The sequence below is a fragment of the Amphiura filiformis genome, chromosome 3 (genome assembly GCF_039555335.1).
Source record: "Amphiura filiformis chromosome 3, Afil_fr2py, whole genome shotgun sequence".
Classification (NCBI taxonomy): Eukaryota; Metazoa; Echinodermata; class Ophiuroidea; order Amphilepidida; family Amphiuridae; genus Amphiura; species Amphiura filiformis.
The window spans coordinates 60,451,804-60,458,791 of NC_092630.1; the positions used below are offsets into that span (position 1 = coordinate 60,451,804).

Below are 6,988 nucleotides of genomic sequence, written 5' to 3' on the forward strand. Positions count from 1 at the left end.
TTGGCTATACATTGGTTCCCCTCAAGTTCAGTAGTGACGTAGGTGCATATTTTAGTGGGCGCTGTATTGAATCGTGTGCGTATAGTTAATTGTGTAGCAAAAAAAGGGTGGTTAGGTATGTGGCGCAGCCATGAAAAGACATTGACGCGTCACTGCTGAATTTGAGGCAAACCAAAGAAAAGTGCCTAGAACATTTCCAATAATTCCATGCAACTTTTACAGCCTGTAAGGAACTATGCATTACGATTACATCACATGATGTCAGAGTCATTTGTGAGGTCCTTATTATTTTAATAATTGAGCAAACATTTACTAGTTAGTTTATGCACCACATAAATTACTATGCAAGTATTTAAGTTCTCATCAAATGTTCACCCTCCAGAAAAGATTTTCTTCAAAAAATTTAATTGTTGACATAATGTTGGGAAAGTTTTCAATGCAGGCGAGTGATAGCCCTACTACGGCCTTTTGACTGTGGTGGTCCAAAACCATGCTATATCGTAAAACCTGGCTATATCCAGAGAACTGCTAAACCCAGACTGCTAATTCCCCCTTTTGGGTGGAGCGGTTAGTGGGTTTTAGCAGTTCTCGGATATAGTGTGTTTAAAAAGCCCTATAGTACGGCTAGCGAGTGATGCGACAGATAACAGATGCCAGCTGTTGACTTCCAAACCATCATCCTCTTTGTCTTTCACTTAAACCAGTATCCTCAGTAGTACTGCTGCACCTGGAAATTGGAATAAAATAAAATAATAGCCAATGATTAATTATTACACATTATTATCAGGATTATGGTATCTAGGCTGTTTGTGTGCCTTAAGGGGGTACTACACCCCCTGCCCAATTTTGTGCCTATTTGTGCATTTTTCTCAAAAATTATAGGGCATTGGGGACAAGTAAGATATGTATATTATAGGGGCAAGGACTACAACTACTGCACTGGAAATTTTATATCAGCACAGACAACAGTTGTGGAGTTACAGTCAAAAATGAGGAAAACCAATATTTGATCAAAAATCAATAACTACTTGCTTTGAGTTGCTGAATTTTCAGTACAGTAGTTGGGAGTCCTTGCCCCTATACATATCTTACTTGTCACCAATGTGCTATAATTTTTGCGAAAAATGCAAAAAATAAGCACAAAATTGGCCAGGGGTGTAGTACTTCCTTAAAGCCTTAACCCTAACACCAGTAAAAACCACAAAATACCACGATGAAAAATTCATAACATGCATGCATCCCAGGGTCTGCGATGACGCAATCAACCGAAGTGTGATATGCTCACAGAATTGCTGGCCGGGCAGCAATAACCCGAGCAGCTACCGGTCCGCGATCGTTCGCTTGGCATGCGAGGGGTCAAAGGTTCGAATCCCGGGGGTGCCAAGTCAAAAATTCTTCTTCTTCTTGAAAAATTCGGATCTTCTCTGACTTCCGATACCAAAAAGCATGGGTCAGTGTTAGGGTTAAAAAAGATGTATTTTTCCAGATTAGAGTGTCCTCTACTGTACTATCTTTTTAAATTTTTAGATTTTCCTTCCAAAATGATAAATTATTGTAGCAGAGTCATGATATGCTATTTCAATAGGTGTGAGGTCAAAGGTCATAAAGTCAAAAGTAGTCACTTGCAATCATTTTGCAATTTTAATTTTTTTTATGAACTGTGAGAGCGGAGACAGATTTAAAGCACTAATCTGTAATTTACTAAGTCTACTAGTCGTGCATAGTTTCATGGGCATAGCCATCTTTTTTTTTTAGTAAGGAGGGCAAAATAAAACTTAGGTGGTACACAAAAAAAACTCTGCATTGCAAAAAAAGTTGCATCATACAATTATACATAGAGAGGTTGTATGTCTTTGAGCTTCTAAAAAAGGCTTTATTGGGACGTAGCACGCAAAAAATTTCGTATTTTACACTATTTTCGGTCATGATCAGGTTAATTTTGGTAGAAAAGGGTTCCTTGTCCCTTTTCTTTTCTTTTGCCCTTCTGATTTTCTCTTTTATTTTTTGTCAGAGGGGCACTTTCATTTCATATATACCTGTCGTGCCTGAGAATTAAATATAGGAACACATAGGAATAAGGTATTGGCATTTTGTGTGGTGTGCTGCACCCCTTGGCTACAACTTTGTAAATGAAATTACTTACATCCTCCTCAATAAGGAAAGCTGTGCTGTTCGGTTGCAGGTGCTTTGCTTCAGCGTGTGTTTATAGTTCAGATTTTTGGAAGATATGCCTTGCAGAATGGACCTTTCGTGTGCCAGTTTCTGGAAAGACAATACAGTATGACATTGTAATTAAAGCCATTGTAACATTTGCTAAGGGAAAGCCCTGAATATTTTTCAAAATTCTGTTTTTACACGATTGCTTTGTAAACATATAGTAGGCCTACATACTCTGCAAAAATCAAGACTTTATGTTTGCTCACTTGCTGTGGGTTGGGATTGAGACTGAAGATGAAGTCAAAATCATATTTTCCTATAGACGAATCAAATTTCACGCATTCCTGCACCTCAATGGCGGCCATAGCCGCGACGGGGACCAAACTATCTCACCTAAAATGTGAAATGATGCGCCCTTGAAGGATATTTTAAACTGCATTCTACCACCCGTGTTACACACAGACAAAAGAATGATGACAGTTTACAACACAAAAGAATCTCACATCAAATTTTAAGCGGGTTTAATCCACCCAATTGGGCACTCACAACACCTGTTTGGTGCATGCAGGGACCCTAATAAGGCCAAATAAAAAAATAAACATGTTTCACGTCCCCTCCCGCTTCCTTTTTGAGGTTTCTTCAAATATATTTTTATTTTTTGAAATTCGGTTATAACTTTTCAAAATATATGTCTAGGAAGTTAGGATGCTTTCTATAGCCTTGTTAAGATACAAGAAACACGTTAGGAAGGTTTTGTGATCATTTGAGGGGTGTAACTCTCCTCCTTTTTCCAGGCATTATTGTATACGCTAAAACACTGAGCTCTAAGTATGGCTATTTACACCAATTTTGTGATAAAAAATAGAAAATAAAAAGACCCCTCTTCCTCCTTTTTTTTTTTTTTTTTGGACGTGAAACATGTTTTTTATTTTACTTGGCCTAATGGCCGACCAAATCCTGACCATGACTTGGCTCGTTGGATTCGTCTATACTATAGCGAATCCTCACTGCCAGTTAAAATTAATGTTGTGTCGTTTAGTTTTACTTGTGCATTAAAAAAATTAATGAGTTATAAAAAGAAACTCACCTTGCAGAGTCGAGGTACAAACAACACACCCAACATACTCAGCCAGGAGAACGGTATACACATACACGACATACACTGTATTGCAATGATCATGAATGTACAGTCATGACAGTGCATGAACAACAGATCTGTGTGATGCAGTGGTGAATGGGACAAATCTCGTCATGTTTTCGTGTAGTCCGAGGTGCTCTGACGATAACACTCCGATCGCCAGGCAATCTACGTGTAGTAGGCCAGTGGGACAACGAAAACGCTACGTGAACGAGCTAGTTTTCGTGGTATATTCGATGTCCGTGGCCTTAAACTGTCCTTATCCATCATGTCATTTGCTTCTCTAAATATTCAGTGAATTGAATACTAATATTACTATTGCAAACTAGTCCAAGCACGTCGCTAAAATGAGGCAAATAATTCGATTTTCGCAACTGGATACTTCTGTCAGTGTTATGATCGACCGACGAGGGTTCGAGCCTTGGGCTTGCCTTAGGTGAAAATTCTCTTCCCTCCCAAAAAGTTCCTATATGGTCAGGAATCCTTCAATTCAGTTCAGAAATTTAATCTCAGAATTTAATTGAAGAATTTCTTCTCGCCCCCATACACTGCTTATCACGTGCAGATATAGGTAGTGTACGATGTGCTTTGTCCGTGGTTCGGAAGTCACGTAAAGCCGTTGGTCCCGTGTACAGGAGGGCTCTCGATCATCCCTGTGCACGTAAAAGTGTCAGAGCTATTCGGAAAGAGTAGGGGATCACCCCGGTTCTGGTATCTGTACCCCTTCCCCTAGGTTCCAGGGCAGTAGTAGTTGTCTGTACAGTGATAGTAATAGATTAGTTGTGTTTGTGAAATAGTGATATAGATTATACATGTAAAAATCGAAATTCGAAAATTACACTGCCGTTGCAGTGACGCGTGAATTGTCGAAATACACTGCCGTTGCAGTGGTGCGCCTGAAAAATAGGCGGGATTTCCTTGAATTATTATTATTATTATTATGACTGTCGCAAAAACAGCTGATCGAGGTCAGAGGTGAAATCTGTCAATCAAACTACTTTCGCGCATGCGCAAATGGCACACCTGAACTTAGGGAAATATTTTGCCGAAGGCATTGAGGTGGTGTGTTTTACTATGGTACAAATGCGCGTGAAGCGCGTAAACATTTTTGTCATATTGAAGCTTATTTGCAAAGAGCCCATATGGTTCAAAAGTAGAAACAATTCGCGCGAAGCTTAAGAGCTCAAAATTGGGCACTTTTTAGGCAAAAATGGCCAAATATATAGTAGAGTGACCTATGAGGGTCAAAATGTCACACGCCAGTCAGGCGTGTAGGCCTACTTTTCAAAAGTTACACGCCTGACACCGGGGCCCGACATGTATTGCTGTCGCGACAGCAATACACGCCATCGCCATTGGTGTGCGGGCGTGTGTAAAAGTCGAAGTCGAGCCCTGTGGCGGAGACTCTAGAGACTTACCTATTTAAACCCAAATTTGAAGGGAAAAAACCCATAATTATATCAATTTTCTTGGGATTTTTTTGCAAAAATGTTTCCACTTTAGTAAGAAAACAATGAAAAATTTGCTGATTTTTGACATTTTTTGAGAAAATATTGAAAAAACACCTTTCTTTTCATGGAATTGATGTCATCAATAAATCAAAATGGCCAAAAAGGACCTGACTTGAGATTCTAAACTGACTGGAAACTTCCACAAACAGCTAGTTACAAACACAGCTACAAACCACCCAAACCAAGGTTACAAACCGCGAACGCGAAAGACGGCATGATGCTGTCATGCATGTCTACAGTAGAATTCACCACGACCTTTGCAGGACTTATAACCCCATTAAAAGCTATTAAACCAAGATAACACTCATTGAAAACAGCTCAACTATGTTAAATCAGATCTTCTCTGGTTAAATCCACACTACACATGTTTCTGTTTTACCTGTGCAATGAGCAATGAGCTGGTATTATAGTTTCAGTTGGGTGAACGATTATAAAGCAAACGCAAGGTAACAATACTGCATTTGCATATTGTTAACCAGCATTCTTGAAAATGAGAAACATAATGGTTGCAGACTTAACACGGTTTGGAAATAATTTCTTCATATTTTTGGTGTTATCTGTCGTTTACATATCCTTCCTAAAACACCAAAGTGCGAATATTTCCAAACACCTAAATTAGCTAAAAATTTAGGACATGTTACAAAACTATATTTTCTAGAATTTCAGAGAGAACTTTAAATACTGGCCGGTTATTTTTCACACAGTGACGTTAACTAGGCAATGTCCTATTACCTATAACATGCACTGTTTGTAGAGGTCACGCGTCAATGGTGAGAGTACTGTGTATTATCAAAGACAGTATCTTTGGTATTACTAGTATGTATGAGGAAAATGGACAGTAACTGCAGTATGGGTGACCGCCTATCTTACTATAATTCACCAGAATCTGTTTGTGTGTTTGTGTGTCTGTTTGTCTGTCCGCCTCTTTTCTCGGAGACTGGGGGTCGTACATTCCTCAAACTTGGTGCGTGGGTGCAGCTTGGTATGAGGAAGAACGAGTTTATATTGGTTAGTGGGTCAAGGTCACCCAAGGTCATGCAGGGGTCAAATGAGTAAAAACTGTTTTTCTCGGAGACTGGGGGTCGCACGTTCCTCAAACTTGACGGGTGGGTGCGTCTTGACCCGGGATAGAACAAGTTTGTATTGGTTAGTGGGTCAAGGTCACCAGAGGTCATCTAGGGGTCAAATTAGTAAAAACTGTCATATGGGCATGAAACTTGGTGGGTAGGTGCATCTTGACCTAGGACAGAACAAGTTTGTATTGATTAGTGGTTCAAGGTCACCTAGGGGTCATCTGAGGTCAAATTAGTAAAAACTGTTTTCCGCCTATTTTCTCGGAGACTAGGGGTCGCACGTTCCTCAAACTTGGTGGATGGGTGCATCTGGACCTCAGACGGAACAAGTTTGTTTCTGTTAGTGGGCCAAGATCACCTGAGGTCATCCAGGGGTCATCTGAGGTCAAATTAGTAAAAACTATCGTATGGGCATGAAACTTGGTGGGTACAGTTAACTTTTATAGTCAAATTTTTGGAAGGTCATTTGGGGTCATCTGAGGTCAAATTAGTAAAAAATGTCGTATGCGCATGAAACTTGGTGGGTACCGTACAGTCAACTTTTAGAGTCAAATTTTTGGAAGGTCATTTTGGGGTCATCCAAGGTCAAATTACTAAAAACTGTTATATGGCATGAAACATGGTGGTGGGTACAGTCAACATTTAGAGTCCAATTTTGGAAGGTCATTTTGAGGTCACAAGGGGTCATATGAGGTCAAATTAGTAAAAACTGTCCTATGGGCATAAAACTTGGTGAGTACAGTCATCATCAGCCAGGTAATCGCGACAGCCAAGAACCGCCAAATACGGGTAACCGCCTAGTCTATATAATAATACTGGTAGTCTGTGAGTCTGTGACTCTGTGCCTCTGTCTGTGCCTCTGTCTGTCTGTCTGTCCGCCTATTTTCTCGGAGACTAGGGGTCGCACGTTCCTCAAACTTGGTGAGTGGGTGCAGCTTGACCCCATACAGAACAAGTTTGTATTTGTTAGTGGGTCAAGGTCACCCAAGGTCATCCAGGGGTCAAATTAGTAAAAACTGTTTTTCTCAGAGACTGGGGGTCGCACGTTCCTCAAACTTGACGGGTGGGTGCGTCTTGACCCAGGACAGAACAAGTTTGTATTGGTTAGT

The 6,988-nt window shown here is 40.2% G+C and overlaps 1 long non-coding RNA gene across 1 annotated transcript; it reads right to left on the reverse strand.

The window, feature by feature from the left end:
* Positions 1 to 305: 305 nt before the first annotated feature.
* LOC140148862 (uncharacterized) lies at positions 306 to 3,688 on the reverse strand. The gene is made up of 3 exons (XR_011858532.1): positions 3,245 to 3,688; positions 2,144 to 2,262; positions 306 to 727 (listed from the first exon to the last, which is right to left on the reverse strand). It is a non-coding gene; the product is annotated as an uncharacterized lncRNA (long non-coding RNA).
* Between the last annotated feature and the right edge of the window lie 3,300 nt (positions 3,689 to 6,988).